General features: G+C 45.3%; 1 pseudogene; it reads right to left on the bottom strand.

Moving 5' to 3' along the window:
- The window catches only part of LOC130143461 (ankyrin repeat domain-containing protein 26-like), a 62,864-nt pseudogene extending 45,865 nt beyond the window's left edge, over positions 1–16,999 (bottom strand).
- Between the last annotated feature and the right edge of the window lie 316 nt (positions 17,000–17,315).

Genomic DNA, 17,315 nt, shown 5'->3' on the forward strand with positions numbered 1-17,315 from the left:
TAAGGAGCGAGTGTTGAATTCAAGGGTTTCTTCACACCCAGCACACAACATACCACGGTATTTCCTTTGGATCGCCACCTCTTGCCTCCTCTCCAGCAGGAGATGGCTATGCACAACAGCTGACACAGCTACAAGCAGCAGTGAACACGGGCTTGTGTCACGCTCAGGAAGAGGCTCCCCCACACTGCAGCCCTGTGGCATAGTGTTCTAGGTCACCTGCTCTCCAGTCTACAGCTCCAGAATTTTCCACTGACTACCACTATCCACTGTACAAGAAGTACCATAGAAACACCACCCGACACATCTTCACGCTAAGATCAGCAAGAAACAATGCTCCTTTTGTAGCGCTACCAGAAAAGATCTTCCTTGACTAGCAGTTTTTACCCTGCACCTTCCCAGAAGGTAGACACCTAAGCATTGCCATTTAAAAAGAGGAGAGGCTCACAGCCCAAAATCTCACCCCAAACACACAACTTGTCTCTATCTCAGGGGCCAACATCCCAATCTCTTCTCTACTAGGCACACGCAAGGCTCAGTCTCAGTAGGTTCCTGGCCAGATTAAACTATCTTCATTTCTCTGTTTTAAGCTAGTCCGTTAGGTAAAACGGATTCAGGATTCGCTCTCGTGGAGACACGCACACAAAAACGGGAAAGGAGGTAGAGACCAGTGAGGGCACCCGTCCTAGCAGAGGGGAACTGCTGGTTCCAGCCTCAGCTAGGACTACTTACACTGTGCCAAATGCAGGCTTATGGTAAAATGCACCGACAGAAGAGCACGTATAGGCACAACACCTGGAATACAGCAGGTTCTGCCAGGCCCGCTCTGTAGCATTTGATCAGCAGCTACACACGCTCTGGTAACATCTACCACACCACTCTACTCTCTGGAGACAGACAATGCAAAGTGTGCCTTCTCCTCCTGCTCCAAGACCCGAGGTGAGTACCGGAGTGCTCAGCCCTGACTGACGGGGCAATGCTTTCGAGCACACACAAGCGTGGCACTGGAGAGACTTTCTACGTTTTAAAACTGGACAAGGTGAGGCACTGGAACAGAACAGCTTTCTCTCAGATTGACTCAAATCTTTCCCAGGCTTCAGCCAAGAGCAATCACAACTTTTCAGTCTGACAGCACGGGCCAGAAAGGGGAATACTACTGTCACACCAAGACTCTCTAATCCTCCTCTTTTTCAACCGTGCGTTTTGTTCTGATCGCTTCAGGGAGAACACAGCAACAAAACCAAGAATGACACCTGCTCCATTTAGCATCGTTTGGAATCCAAGGCCACAATTTGTTCTTCAGGAACAAACGAAAAGGAACAAAAGCTACTTTCCTCCTTGCCAATGCCCACTAGGGTTCACAGGCAAGGGAAAAACTTACTGTTTCAGAAGTCAAGCACCATTTCAGTTCATTTACTGTGCATTAATATTTATAGAGGAAGAACTGGGATCAGTATTTACTAACTCACTTCTCTCACCAGTGTCGTCTTTGGAAGCACTGTGGACTTGATGGCTATCATTACAAATAGAATTTTTCACACCCTCAACAACTGCAGTTCGTAGCTCTTCACCAGTGTTTTCCTTTTCCTGCTCCTTCTCCTCTTCTTCCCGTTCAGGTGATTTTTCCTAGAAGAGATTGACCAAACAGCTGGAAATAGCAGAAACAAGCACCTTCTTAGCCACCCATCGACAACTTTAAAAATGCTTTTCCTGTGTAAGACAACAGGGAAACTTTGTCGAGCTTTGTTTTACAACACCTTCAGTTTTTCCATGGGAATCTCTGAGGAGACAGCAATGACATTAGCCCTAAGTCATTAGCCCTGGCTCTGCAAAGCTCCTGAGAAGCAATTCTTCCTGTCAGCCTAACTCTAGCTTTCATTTCAGTTACATTGTTTTGGAACACGCTCCTTTTCCTCTACTTTGCTCCAGGAAAATCACTAACTTCCTGCTCTCAATCTGACTCAAACTTGTTGGTTCCTCACTTTCAGCCATCACACCAGGTATTTTACTAAATGGCAATAAATCTTGACAGATAAAAAACTGTACATACAGCTGAGAAAAACTGAATTTATTTCAGAAAAATTATACTGCCTATTTGTTTTCCTGCAAAACCACTGCAACCAATTAAAAAAATATTGAAAATACTGCCCAACGCTGTTCTTATACCTAAGAAACTGCTTTGGCTAGGAGTAAAGGCATTTTCTAATATAAAAAAAAGGAAGATCAAAAGATGGATATACGTGAAGTATTAACAGAAATCCAGTTTACCTTTTGGTTCTTACCTTTATTACCCTTAGAAAATACCTTTGTGATTGAATCATCCTTATATAACTTACTTTGGTGCTCGAGTGAAATGCTGCTCTTACGTTTTCTTCATGCCTATTCAAGCACAAGTGTTCACTTCCTTGTTTCAGCGCTTCACACACTTTATTATCTACTTCACATTGCTCTTCTTCTGTATCTTCATCATCCACATGTTCAAGAAAGACAGAGTTTGGTCTTTGACTTTCAAGCATTGGTTTTTTTCCTGCTGACAAAGAACTATTATCACTTTCAAAGCCATTACTGAAGCTTGACTTTTTCTCCTTAAGACCACAACTATCTGAGAGAAGCTGAGGTGTCTCTTTTTTCCAGTTTGTCATCTCAGAGTCATCATTTCTGTGAAACTGCACCCGAATCATGCTTTTCTTGTTCCAACTTTCTTGTTTATCTTGCAAATTATTTAGATTTTGAAAGACAGTTTGCTTTGGTACCGACTTGCAAGATACTTCATTATTCACCGTCTTTGGAGACATGGCAGTTATGTCAAAACAACAAAAGGAGTTATGGAAATGGCAACAGGCATGTTACCAGATTAATGGAGTAATCTGGGAATGTCTGGAAAAGGAACCAAGTCAAGGATGGGCAGGATGGAGGAAGGACTTGGCCAGGGACAAAGGCTTAGGAGGGGATTAATAGCTTCATTTTAACAACATGACTTATGTTTTCTGAAGTGACTAAGTGCTGTGTTTTCAAAATGCTACTTTTCTCATTTACCATAGGAAAAGAAATGTTTAAAAAACGACTTAGCAAATCTACTTTTATATATTAGCATACTATGCAATCTTTTCCAAATAGCTTACTGTTTTTCCTGAACTGCTGGGAAACATTCATTAAGAATGTCAAGTTTGGCTTCTGCAGCTTCTGTAAATAAAGAAGCCAAAAAACAATTATTTTTTTAAAAAAAACCACTAACGACAACAACAAATCTTTTGTTCACATCAAATCTTGAACACTAAATGTCATCAGGCTGTCCTTTTGATAATGGTCAGGTGCTGGCTCCATCCTGTACTTCTAAGTACAAAAACACTCCTCACGTATGCAATTCAGTGAGTATTTCACCCCCCAAAATACCGTGCAGGCACCCTTCTGAAAATTGTGCCCAAAACTATGGTTACATGCATAGCAGTTCTAAAAAATCTGGGTTTAATATTTGTAGTACTTCAGTAAAATTCAGTTATATTTAAGATCGCAGCTTCTGGATGCTTACTTGCAAGTGTGCACAAGGGAAGTAACTGTTAAGAACCCTAGACTTACTGCGTTAATTAGTCCCTGCAAGTACACTCACCAGAATATCCTGAAATTTCAAAAACATGCCCAAAAAATGCATAATTTATATTTAAATCAGTGCAAGAAAATGAAATCATGTTAAAACTAAACATGCTTGCATCTCCAGTATTGCAGAGTAGGTTGAATTAGAACACCGGTTCCTCATCGCTGCAGAATCCCAGAGCAACAGAACTGATGCTCCAGACATCACTGCAGAAGTTAATAATTCTTCAGAACACTAGCAAAAAAAAAAATAGGCCTGAGAGCTTGTAGCTGACAAAAGGAATACTGCCTAAGCATATTCAAAAAAAAAAAAAAAAAAAAAAGAGGGAAAACATGCAGTGTGAGATTACATGCAAGCACAGAATGCCATCTCAATAGAAGAAAAAAAGATGACCCGTTTGAGTAACTCATCCGCTGAGCACTCTTGAGTAACCTGAGGAGGAGGAGAGGAGAACTAGGTGATGAAGAATTTCAGTACATCTTCATTAAAAAGTGCCCTTTATCAGTTAGGATTCTATCACGAAATCTACAGGAAACATTAACAGTGTTTGAGGAAGAACAGAGCAGGTTATATTAGTAACTTATAAACTTAAAATCTGACTCAAATGACCAAGAACAAACAAAACTGTGGGGGTTTATCTCGTCGCCTATGGCTCTTTTGCCTCAAACCACAAATCTGCTGCATGCTCTGCCACAGCTACAGGTCTTTTAGGAAAAACTCACAGCAGAAAAAAGGCTGGCAGGTCAGAGACTGCTTCTAAGGAGAAAACAATATTGGCTAGAACTGTAGTTTCTTTCAATCCCCCAGAAAACTTGCCTTCAGATCACTTATTTTTACAGGACATTTACTGTAAATACACCATACCTTGGGAGAAAAATCGAGCTCTTCCTCAGAAGCACGCCAACTGACATCGCTCCCCTCTTTCTCCAAGCTTCTTAAAAAGTAAAGCAAAATGAGTACTGCGTCTCTCCAATCATTCCTCAGGTATGTGCTGGGTATGTTTAAAGTCTTACCCGATTGAGTCTCCTTGCGACAAGTCGTCTGTTGCTGTTCAAACATTAATTGACATGTTGAAATTAGATTTGGCATGCTAAAAACCAACCAGCACATACAAACATTTAACCTGGACAACTCTACATGTCATAGCAGAATGAAACTTTGGGGAGTCAACTTTACGTAAGACAGCATGAATGAATGAATGCTTTTCCAAACAACTGCTTTTTCAAGTCACACTGAATTGACAAAACAAAAAAGACTAGAGTTATATCTCCTTTGAACTTTTATACCTAAAAGTTTAAGAACTACCTCTAAACTAAAAAAAGCCCAGCATAGCATGAATAGGCTACGTTAATAAACAGTTAACAAAATACTGGTGCTTTAGCAAGACAGTAAATAAATGAACTGCTGAAGTACTCATACTGCACACACAAGCACACACTGTTGACAGAGATTTTACTGGTTTATATACTCTACTAGCTGGTGCTCTACCCACTTACAGGTTATCCTGAAAAGGTAAAAAACATCAAAAAGCATAACCAAGATCTAATGCCTATCCTCAGGTAGAAAAATCCCCAGCAGGTCTCTATGCTGCACCAAAAAGGATAGTCAACAGGCAAGACAGGCGTAACCAGGGCAATCTATACTACGCTCCAAGCTTTCATCAATTAAGAAAGCAACTGGCACACAGGACCACAGGATAAATCAGGTCACAAGGGACCTCGGCAAGTCTCTCAGCCAACCGCCTCCTCAAAGCGGACTCAGCTCTGAGGTCAGATTAGGCTCACAGGAATTTTCCAGTATGATCTTGAACCGTTCAAGGAGGGAGACTGCACAACCTCTCTGTTTTACTGTTCTCACCATGGTGAAGCTGCCCACATTCCATTAGAAATTCTCTTGTTTCCATTTATGCCTCTTGTACCTTTGCTTCCTGTCACGCACCACTGGGAGGCACCTGTCTCCGGCTTCTCCTCACACGTGCTGCAAGCTGCTGCTGGGTCCCCTTCAAAGTCATCTCCTCTCTACACTGAACAAGCCCAGTTCCCCCAGTCTCTCCCCAAAAGGCAAGTAGTCCTGCTCCTGGCAAAGTTTGATGGCCCTCCACCGAACTCGCTCACGGATGAAAGACCACTCTCTCTTGCACTGGGGGCTCAAAATTATACCCAGGGAGCTGGACACAAGCCAGGGACTGCCAGGTAGCAGCGTACAATCCCCTCCCTCAGTCTCCTGGCTACGCTGCTCTTCATACCGCCCAGGACACCGTTAACCCTCTCAGCCGGCAGGGCACCCTGCTGGCTCATTCTCAGCTCACTTTCTGCCAAGACCCTCTGGCTATTCCCAGCAAAGCAGCTCTCCAGCCAGGCAGCTCCAGCACATGCTGTAGCAAATGGTTGTTCCTTTCCATGTGCAGGACTTGGCATCTGCCCTTGCTGAATTCTGTTAAGACAGGCCTGACAGCCCATTTACCCAGCTTGTCAAGATCCCTCTGAACGGCAGCGTGGCCCAGATGCACATGTTGCAAACTCAACCATAGCGCACTCTAGCACACCACTGATGCACTAAAGAAACCTGAACTCTAGGAATCCAGCCTGAAGAGTGCGAAAACCTCTCAATTATCAACAACTAAGATGAAATAAAAGGCCTCTTCAATTCCCAGGACAGAAAGGAAAAAAACAAATAGAGCCTCCACATCGTATCTATTTCAGCACTCCTCAAGTCCTCGATAATTAGTTCTCGTTAACTATCATCACAAAACGAAGTTGCTTATAAATAGGAGATTGGTAGCCTTCTATAAAGTTGTATGATGAGAGCCAAACCGAGGTCTTAGACAAAATCATTAAAAGGAAAAGAAAACAAAGGGCATATCATGTTGAGTAAGTTATCTGAACTTTTGCTTTCCATGTATAGTAACTTCAAGCAATGATCAAAACCAGTTCCCATTCTCCTTTAAAAAGCAAGAGAGAAAGTTTATGAGATAGTTTTCAGACAGATCTTGATGCCCTACCGTAGAAGTGGGATCTAGAAAAGTAGTATCTAGGGATCACTTGTTTCTACTTTAATTGAAGTCCATTTTCATTTTGGAGTAACAGAAGAGTTGTTTTTTTTAAATAATATTATTTACTATCACTAATGACACAAAGCAATCACTCAATTCAGTAATAAAGGACCTGTGCAAAACATGCCAACAAAAAGCACCCCAAGCCTGCTCTCAAACCTAATTTATAAAACCAAAACCATCAGAATAGAGACCTCCAAGATAATAAACATCACAGGTGTGTTAGTATTTGTACATCACGCAACATGTTTCACAGTTGAAATGCTACTGTATAGAATACCTTTCTTTGGTTTTCCTGTTCTTGATGTCTGGCTAGGAGATTGTGGCATTCCTATATCCATTTAGGGAAAGCCATGTCAAGGACAGACCAAACAAGGACACCAGAATAAATGTGAATTCCCAGAAATGCAGAAAACCTAACCAGTACATTAACAAAGCTGTAGCAATGGGAGAATGTACTGTGACCATCAGCCTACTCTACAGTTACAAGAAGTAGAAGCCAAACCTATCACAACCTACAGAACTCTACTCTTAAGGGACAGTGTCAAACAGTGTAACTTCATTTACTTGCTCCATTGTAGAATACCTATATTCCAATATTTTGAAACACCGAAACAGATTCTTGGCAGTTTACTGTCCTGCCAACTTTGCATTTCTCTCAGCTTGACTAGTCCTTGCCCAGCACTGACTACCAATGCAATTCCTTCGTATTTTTGTAGAGTGTTTTATACATACAGCACACTTAAAATCCCTCCGTCTAAGCATCCCAAAAATCTGTAGGTGCCAACAAACTTTGGAGATATGCTAGCCAGTTGTGTCAGATGGTGCCTGATGCAGACACAGCCCCCTCCTACCTCAGTTTGAGGTAAAAGCCCTGCATATATTGATTTGACCATGCTGAACTGTTCACATAGAGAAGCTACGCCACCAGCCAGAACGCAGGCATGACAAGCAGTCAGAGTGAATACCCTGTTCCCCCAGGGCTATAGGGCAGGCCACAACTGGACCAGAACGGGTGCACTGACTGCTGTGAGTGTCATGCATGTGTGCTTGTGTGTGTACGCGTGTCTATGTTGTGGAACAGAAGCTTTAGAATACAAATCACCATCTGCCTGCTCTACCCATCCTACTTAGTAAGAATGGTGTGGTTCTGTTATTGCAGCTACCCAACACCAAACGTCTGTGTGACAAGGCCGTAACATTTGCCTCAGAGCAACAGGGAGTCCTGCTTATATTGATGTTACCACAAATACATGGAATGGACGTGGCAAGAGGACTCCTATCAAAAACACACACGTAAGAGTGAAAAAAAGGACCTCAAGATTGTTTCTCATTCCTTCTCCATTTCTCAATTTTCTTAAAAGGTGATACAGCAGATATAAAGCACACTGAAGCACTCGTTTCTTTTCCAAGAGCTCTATGACGAAAAACCAATGGTTTCTGTAGGAACAATACACCAATACGCAGTGCAGCAGCTAAAAAAAGCTGCCACTGAAGACATACTAGAAATCTGAACCCTCGCTTTTAGAAAAAATGCATAATTACTTTTTGCCAAAGAAATTTCAACTTCAAATCTGAAAAGTCTGTCATTCGATATGCTAGAGGTGGAAGCCATTCATTTGGAGGTTTTTGCAAGTCTGTCTGTAATCAACAAAAAGGTTCGTGTTCTGACAAAAAGTATACACTCAAATAAGCATGAGCCAACTTCTTAAATATACCGACTTGCTCACTAGAGGCGAGTATTTTGAACAATGTTCAACAAGTGCAAAAGTAGCAAAAGGAGGAAGGACTACATTGAAGATCCCAGAAAAATAGGAATGAAGAGCAAGATTAAAACAAAGAATTCAAAGTGGGTATTCCTCCGTTGTCTCAAGATCAGTCTAGCTTCTCCTCTAACAGGGGCTTCAAAGCTTTTACTGCAGCCTGTCAAAGGGACTCAGGATGCAGGACCTGTGCTTTGTGGGTGCAAGCAAGAGACCGCAGAATCAATGCCACCAAGTGTTCCCTGCATGCTACTAATCCCTCTCACTCAACAGGCCGGGGTCATTTTCCAGGAGACTGAGCACAAGGAGAAAAAGATTCGTACTACTCAAGAAAAACAAGCCCTACTATGAACAGTTTGAGAACACACCACACTTTCTCTTCCCAAGTCCTTAACCCACATAAATATGCTCTTCACACTTACTATGCCTCTTCAAGTGAGGATTTCCCATAACATTGTGGACTTATGCTAGTAGTATTACTGTCTTCAAGGAACCGAGCAAATCACTTGGTTCAAGAACCCCTATTTCCCTGAGGGCATATCAATTTTGGAATCACACAACAGTATTATTCTTCAAGCCACATATTTTAAAATAACCCGGGCCTGTCAGTCATCACAATGTGGTACCACAGCAATTATCTATGTGCACAGGAGGCAGCCACAGAGTGCTGTTTGGGTAAAAGCAACATTTTGTTGATTAAACTACCTGTACCAAGCCCTTTCCAAAAATAAAATAAAATATAAAAACCTCCGCATCTTCCTTCAGTCTATCAAGAAACTTTACACATCGCTGACTAGATCAAAATAACTAGTCCTAAGTCAAAGGAACAAAGTTTGGCTCTAAATTAAATTCCCCTATCTGGGAAAAGTGAACTCGGAAAAATAGCCCATGTTTTGCTCATATTTCACGACATATTTAAAAAAGGAGTAATAAACTGTGTTTGAACACTGTCTGCTGCCCATTTGCCACAAAGTTCTGATGTAACACCCTTAAAAAAACCAGAAAGGATAGAACTTCCCACTGTAGGGCCTGAGATGTAAAGTACAAGAAGTTCGATCTATATTAAAAGATTAGTTTTCTAAGATTCCTCTAGGGCTATATGAGCTCATAAGCATAGACTGGATCTTAAAAATTAAGGAGTTGTTTGTTTGGTTTTTTTAATTTAAAATGAACTCACTGAAGGAGCTAATTTTTTGATAACAAGGCAATTCAATTTTTTTTCTGGATCACAAGTTAATATGGACTTTTTAACGTTTATTTCATAAAATTACTGGAAGTAGAAGTGTTATTTATTTTTACTGGAATCAAACTATGTCCATGAAGATACAGTACACACAGAAGTTGCATTATTGTTTCTAACCAAGTGACTTTTCCAAGACGATTTTTCCTAAGTATGTCTCTACAGCACCTACACAGAAACAACCGTAACTGATGCTGAGAAATAAGACAACTCACTAAAAGCAGCTTAGTGCAGGTGAAACTATTAATATTAAAACACCACTGCACAAACTCAGTGGAAATCAACAAGACATGTACAGTCCTGCTAACTCATCTGTTGCTTCCCAACCACAGGAAGATGAACAACTACTCAGGATGAACCTTTTGCAATTTGTTTTCACAATCTGAATGGCCATCTACAGGTACAAGTACACACCCCAAACCCAAAACCACTCACCTAGTTCCTTCCCTGTCCCCCTTCTCTCTCGGTATGAAAACCTAGACAGATGGGCAATCTGGCAGGCAGAACGCAACAACCCCGTACGTGGGCCCGTAGCACACAAACCGCAGCTGTCCTCACCCCTGACAAGAAGCACCTCCAACCAGCAACAAGTCAGCATATTCACAAAGCTTCTTGTGCTACTCCACCTGATGCCTCCCCTAAAGTCAACGGCGAACACAGCGAGCGCTGACAACACAAACCCCCTAAAGAAAAGGCCACAGTGATTTTCCTCGTGAGCTCCTGCGTGATTAAAGATCCTACCTCCTCTGTCCACAGCAGGTGCACCCAACGTCAAGCCAGCAGCTCTGGCCCGGTGAGGAATGCCAGGTACTGTGTCGCCTTGTGCACCACCTTCGTCTCTGTCTCCCCAGAATGCGTATGCCACCAGTTGTGTACAAAGACTATATAGGGAAAGAGAAGAAACGTATTTGGTAAAAACAACCACATACTTGCTTATACAGTTTAATAGAACAGTTAACAGCCACTTATCCACCCTACACGTATTCATAGCCGTAGGAATTCATATACTTGTATGCATTCACTGAGAGTAATACACACAGAACTTACTGCACGGCTACTACCTACTTCAATATTCACTACAGTCACGTTCACTCTAGAGGTGCATATCCACACCTATGAAGCTATTAGCTCCAGCTCGGCACAATATTTTCAGCCTAGCTGTTAAGCACACATAACCACCTTAGAGAAGGGATACGCACAGGTACAAAGCTATCCATAAGAGGGGTGAAACTGCTTAAGATTTTAACAAAAGGGATATGTTAGATCTCTGAAAGAAAAGGCTGGTAGTTCCTGCTCATTGTAGTGGAAGTCAGTAAGGACAATGGTGCTGGTCTGAGGAGAGGACTGACATGCATTTCAGTTTGCCACATTCTACCTCTGGGTAACTGTAGGATGCAGACATGTTTTAGAGTTTGTATTGGGCAGGTGCAAGTTTAGCATCAAAACTTGAAATCTAACAGACAATTCGGGGCGGAAATTTTCTTCAACATCCAGATTAATAGTAGACACAGGGAACAATACGTATCAGAAGACGTCACCGAGCACTGTCTGTCCTGAAGCTTTCAACACACCATTAAACCTTGCTGCTATTACCAAAAACATTCAAAAGCCACACTGACAACTGACAACCTATTCTAACAATAAAGTCAAAAATTTACCTAGAATATCCATGAGTAACAGCATAATCCTCAGCTGTCCATCCGTTACTGTCTTTATGGAAAAGATCAGCACCATATCGAAGAAGAACTTTTATTAAATTAAGCTGTCCACCAGATGCTGCAGTCATAAGTGGGGTTCTGAAACACCAAAAATATGTTATGAAGTAGATCATTTGACACAGACACTGTAATTATTTTTATTCCTGTTTGCTCTCAAAAACTACTTTCCTCATTACTGAATGAGCAAAAGAAAAAGCAGTTTTCATTAAATATTAAGAGCAACCATAAAATGCAAGAGGGAGTCAAAACAAGCAAACGTTCAATCTTCAGACAAAGCTTCCACATAGACAACACTCACGTACAAACTACGCCACTATGCAGGAGATGTTTTTTCAAATTGAGGCAGTGCTGCTGAGCTAACAGCATGTTTCCTGCCAGAAGGGCCACCACAGACAATGCCTTCTTGTAACCCTCAACGAGGAAAGCACCCACTGAGGTATGACAACAGCCAAGCGCAGATGTGCTTTCACAAGTCACACAGAAATAGCTGCTATGTGGCTCCCCGGGTTTTTTCAGAGCTCACTCTCATGCCTCTGATTAATCCAACCTAAAGAATACTAAAGAGACCCATGCAGAGTTTTGACAAACCACTCACCTTTCACAGTGATCTCGAGCATGCACATCAGCTCCTCTCTGCAGAAGAAACTCTGCTATATCTTCATGACGTTCAGAGATAGCAAGAATAAGCGGAGTGTTTCCCTCCTGAAAGGACAGATAAATACATTTAAAAATAAAAGAAAAAAAACCCTACAAGAGAAATACTAGTACAACTTTTTGAAAGAACTTCTTCAACAAATACAAAAATTTACCTTATTCCGAGCATCAATATTGGCATTATGCTCAAGTAACAGCCCCGCTACGGTTGTATTAGGAGATCGGACAGCAAGGTGAAGGGCAGTGTTGCCGTCAGCATCCGCCAGATGGGGGTTGGCACCGTGCTCTAGCAGAATAGCTACACATTCTTCTTGCTGGCACTGTACAGCCTGGGAACAACACGCAAAAAAGGAAGAACTGCCAGCACTCTGTTACAATTGCCCCAGCTTCCCAATGCTGGAAAATAAGAGCACCTTCAAAGCTGAGCTAACATATGCCTATTCCACGCTGATTACAACATGCATGCTTCTACACAGAGCTGTGTAAAGAATCCTTCCAGCCACCTCTCATTTAATGCACAGTTGACAAGCATAACATATTCCACATACCTTCATCAGTGGTGATCTGTTGTCACTGTCAGTAAGGTTTAGTTTACACTTGTTTTCTATGAGATATGTAACAACATTCACATGGCCATTCGCAGAAGCGAGATGCAGAGGTGTCCTAAAAGTTAAACATATTAAATTAGCACAAACAGACAACTAGAGAAATAATTTCAGGCTGTGGTAAATTGTTATGACCACAAGTTTCACTTTGCACAAAGCAAGCTTAAGGAAAGATTTCTCATTCCGTTACCAGTAACAGCAGTTGCGCACCAAACACCCGAGACTGGCCAGCAAAACCCCTCCGCAGCATCTGCTTAGTAAGCTGCCATTTCCTTCACTCTAGAACTTAATCTGCACAGATTCCTGTGCCCAGGTGGTGGTCACTGCCTCCAGCAGGACTACACCTGTGGCACAGCAAAAAAGACCAAAGCTTGGGAATCTGAGAACTATGGCAAGCAACCCTCTAAGTTCTAGGATTATTCACGTGCCAGAAGTGTCTCAGAGATGTAGATGGGCTTTATATAAAGAGTATTAGCGTTTCCCTGCACTTCGAGGATTTCTGCTTTTTCTCTAGCTTGCTTACTACTGCAACAAAACCAAGTACTCACTTGCACCAAAGTGCCCCCCATTACATGCAGCAAACCAGACAGCAGAACACTGTAAGCCTGAGTACAGGAAAGTAATACCCGACCCTTCAGATACGTGTAACTACGATAGTCATAATAAGCCCACTACAGAAGAAGTCCTCTCCAGGGAGGGAATACTGTGTTTCCATAATACATGACCAGCATAAGAAAATGAAACTCTTTTCTTCAAGTTAAAGCCTTGCCAGAGGAAAAAAAAACAAACAAAAAACCCCTCCTTCAAACCACAGAACATCTTAGGTCCGATGTCAATTAACCAGCCTACTTGTACTGAAAGAAATTGCCCAGAAAGTCCTTGCATGTGTTTCCCCCTAAATCAGAGGCACAAATCAGCACAAGCTTCACTCTGTGCAAAAGCAAAGCACCTGCTGCTCTGCAGGACACCTGTCCCAACAGAGCAGAAGACAAGCTAGAAAACAGCTGGGACCTTCCTCCCTTGAAGGCGATGCAGTAACAATCCCACAGTTCCTCAAGAACTGAGGGGAACACCAGCACTGGTTCTGAACCACATCGCTGCAGGTAGGTCCTTCTCTGTATTTAGGAAAGCTCAACTAGCCTTGCAATTGTTTGGGTACCTTGCTGAGACAGGAGCACAACAGCTCCCTGGCTAAGGGGGAATGGAAAGGGAGAGGTACACAAATGCAGTGGCAGGTGATGCAGAAACACAGTAATCTGTAACACAGATACTTGCTACAGGGCAGCTGACATCCTCCTCCACTGCAACAAAGATGAGGATGAGAGAAATACAGAAAACTTCAAAGAATTTGGAATGTCTTGCTACAGACAGGGAACAGACTGGAGCACTGACAGAGGAGTAGCTCAAGAGCAACTACCACCACTTTTTGAGAAATTCCCATGGAAACATGCGGGATTCTTCATCTCTGAAGAAACGACTGACTGAGATTATCTGAAAGCTAACCAGAACTGGTTATGAAGGAGTCCACAATCATCTGAAAGCTGCTACTACCAACCACTAGGAAGCATGACAGACGTCAAGTAGTCACTATCAGTTCTGCAAACAGAAAAGCCTTCAGAAAACTTGGACTTGTTGCTGTCCTCCTCAACCAAGCCTCTCAGTCTGTCAACAGGAGACGGCTCTGCTTGGAGCGAGGCCTGCTGTGCTCCACAGAAGATCCACTTCAGGGAACAGGCTGGCAGAGAACACCAGTGCTCAGGGTTGCCTGTCCCTGCAAGAGGCCTCCAGTAACACCGAAGTTCTTTTGCCACCCAGCCCTGGGGACACTGCCCAGATTCTGTTCCTGCTCCTGCTGCTGCTACGCTGATCACCTACAGAGTAGAAGAGAACTGCTGATGCCTGAGCAGCCACGAAACAACCCCACTGGGAAACAGCAGGCTGGCAGTACACACTTTGAATGGCCCTTGAGCCGACAACCCAGCAGCTACAAGCCAAGCAATGAAAGCGCTGGAGTTCAGTCTGACAGGCAGCTGACAGGGTCAATCTCCCTTAGCGATGGGCTCTGACCCAGGATCCATGACTAGCTGGCATTGTGCCTGCAGTGCTTCCAACTACAGAGTTGTGCCCGTCTCTGTCAGTGAGGCTGAAGGTTTTGCTAGACCACCTCTGAAAGCTGCCTGCTCCTAACTGATGCTGTATCAAGCGTACTTTCGGGAGGTCTTATGGGCTACAGGACCCACTTTATGGAAGGAACCTGTTGGTGTGATCCTTGCCATGCTCCTGGTGCAGGATTTTGCTTTTGGAAATCCTGAGCAGCAAACCTGAGATATTCATACAACCAATGCACACATTGTTGCCGTTACTTTGCATTATTTCCTACTCTTCACCTCTATTTCCAATGATACCAAGTCTTCCAACACGAAGCCCTGAAACGCAACTGCATCTGGTGGTCACTCACAACACACATCACACCCACAAGCACTAAGAGGGCACAGGTGGCCTTGCAACCCTCATGGCTGGTACAGAGGGCAGTGGCTGCAGCAAGTAGGCAGGCTCTGGCCACCAAATTGCTCTCAGCCTCGCTTTTCAGCACTGGGCATTATCACGGCAAAACCACCACCGTGCTCATCATAGTATGCTGCCTTTTCTTTCTTCCCTCCCTCTCCCCCCCCGCCCCCGGCTTGGTTTTTTACAGTTTGTGACTTTATTTGTCCTGTTATAACACTGATAATTGCCTGGCACACAGAAGGAAACCCTTCAGAGGAAAAGAAGCTTTCTAGACAAGATGAACTTGAAACGCAAAAACTAGCGAAATTTCGTACCAGGGTCTGCTAAGAGCTGGTGACTGACTGCTGACTGAATCAGGAAGCAGTAAGAAGAAAAAGAGAGAAACTTTCCGAACTATTTCCATAAATGCCATCGGGCACCTTGACTCTGGCAGCTGAATTATGCACAGAAGTGCACTCAAGCCACCTTAAATGGCATCCCCCACCTGCAGCTGCATAAACAAATACTGGCTGGCAACACTCAGGCACACAGCCCACGTGCTGACTGGCTGCACTCTTCATCGCCTTCCTACAAATCTAGACAGTTTCAGGTGTTTTCAGGGCAATAAGCTAGCTGGCTGGCAAAAGTCCAGTCTTCAGAAAAAGACAGCCCAGGATGCTGAAGTACTCCGATTAAACCAGCATCTCCTCTGAATGTCATGGATGTTTTGACTCAGAGTCTTTTCAGAAAAGGCATTAACAGCTCGACACATCCAAGACCCAAAAACTTCAGCTGATTCCCTTATGCTTACGGTGGACCATGAGGAGCTATGCTGCAGCCCAGGGCTTCTCCCTAAAATATAACTGCCAAGTACTTGCTGTGCTTGACTCAAAAGCACACATCACACCACCTGCCAGAAGCAGCAGCTCCCTCTGCATGGCACTGCCCAGATTTTCCAATCCAAGGCACTAATTAGCTGTACCAAGGCCACAGAGCAAACAGCAAAGTAACTGCCACCTAAAATCAGACTGATGTTGCTTTGGCTGCAACATCACAGTCACAAAAGGCACATCAGGCAACCGTCCACACAGCACCAATACACAGCACATTTACCCTTTCCTAAACGCAGTGCTTACCCTCTTTTACTCCCAGCTGAGGCAGTGCAGCTTGCTCAGCTCAACTACTAACCCCGCACGCCGAGGCCTCGGAGGTGCATGCACTCTGCCTTCCAAGCGAGCCTGGAGAATGGCCCTGAGGCTCCTTCTGCAACCCCCCCGGCCAGGCTGCTGCCGGCCCCCTGCCGCTCCTGCGCCCCCAGGCAAGGCAGCACCCCCGGGAACGAGGGCACGGAGGGGGCCGGGGCAAGACGGGGGATGCTCGGCCGACTCCAAGGGCTCCTGGCAGCACAGGCCTGGCTCCCCGCCCAGGCTGAGGCTCCCCGCAGCGATGCTGCCGTTCGCTCCCAGCGCCCTTGAGCTGCCGGCGGCTGCAGCTGCACCTGCGGGTCCCGGCGCTGCCCGCAACCCCCCCGCACCCCGCCCCAGCACCGCCCGGCGCTGCTGCCCCCCGCCGCTTACCGCTCCGCCGTGTCCCGCTCGTCGATGCCGCATTTCTTCAGTCTCTGCCGCACCTGACCCAGGTCGCCACGGGCGGCCGCACGGTGCAGCTTGCCCAGCTCCTTCAGCCGGAGCTCGTAGGCACCGGTGGGGAAGGGCTTGGCGGCGCTGCCGGACGCTGCCGGCTGCCCCTTCTTCTTCCTCCAGAACCCGAAAAACCTCTTCATCCCGCGGCAGGGGCGCGGGCACGGTCCCGCCTCAGGGAAGGGACGGCGGGAGGCAGCCGGTGGGCCGGGGCAGGGACGGGGGATCGGGGGGGGCCCCCGGGGCAGGGACGGGGGATCGGGGGGGCCCCCCGGGGCAGGGACGGGGGATCGGGGGATCGGCGGGGGACCCCGGGGCAGGGGGATCGGGGGATCGGCGGGGGACCCCGGGGCAGGGGGATCGGGGGGGGCCCCCGGGGCAGGGGGATCGGGGGATCGGGGGGGGCCCCCGGGGCAGGGGGATCGGGGGATCGGGGGGGGCCCCCGGGGCAGGGGGATCGGGGGGGGCCCCCGGGGCAGGGGGATCGGGGGGGGCCCCCGGGGCAGGGGGATCGGGGGATCGGGGGGGGCCCCCGGGGCAGGGACGGGGGATCGGGGGGGGCCCCCG

The sequence above is a fragment of the Falco biarmicus genome, unplaced genomic scaffold, assembly GCF_023638135.1.
Source record: "Falco biarmicus isolate bFalBia1 unplaced genomic scaffold, bFalBia1.pri scaffold_30, whole genome shotgun sequence".
Taxonomy (NCBI): Eukaryota; Metazoa; Chordata; class Aves; order Falconiformes; family Falconidae; genus Falco; species Falco biarmicus.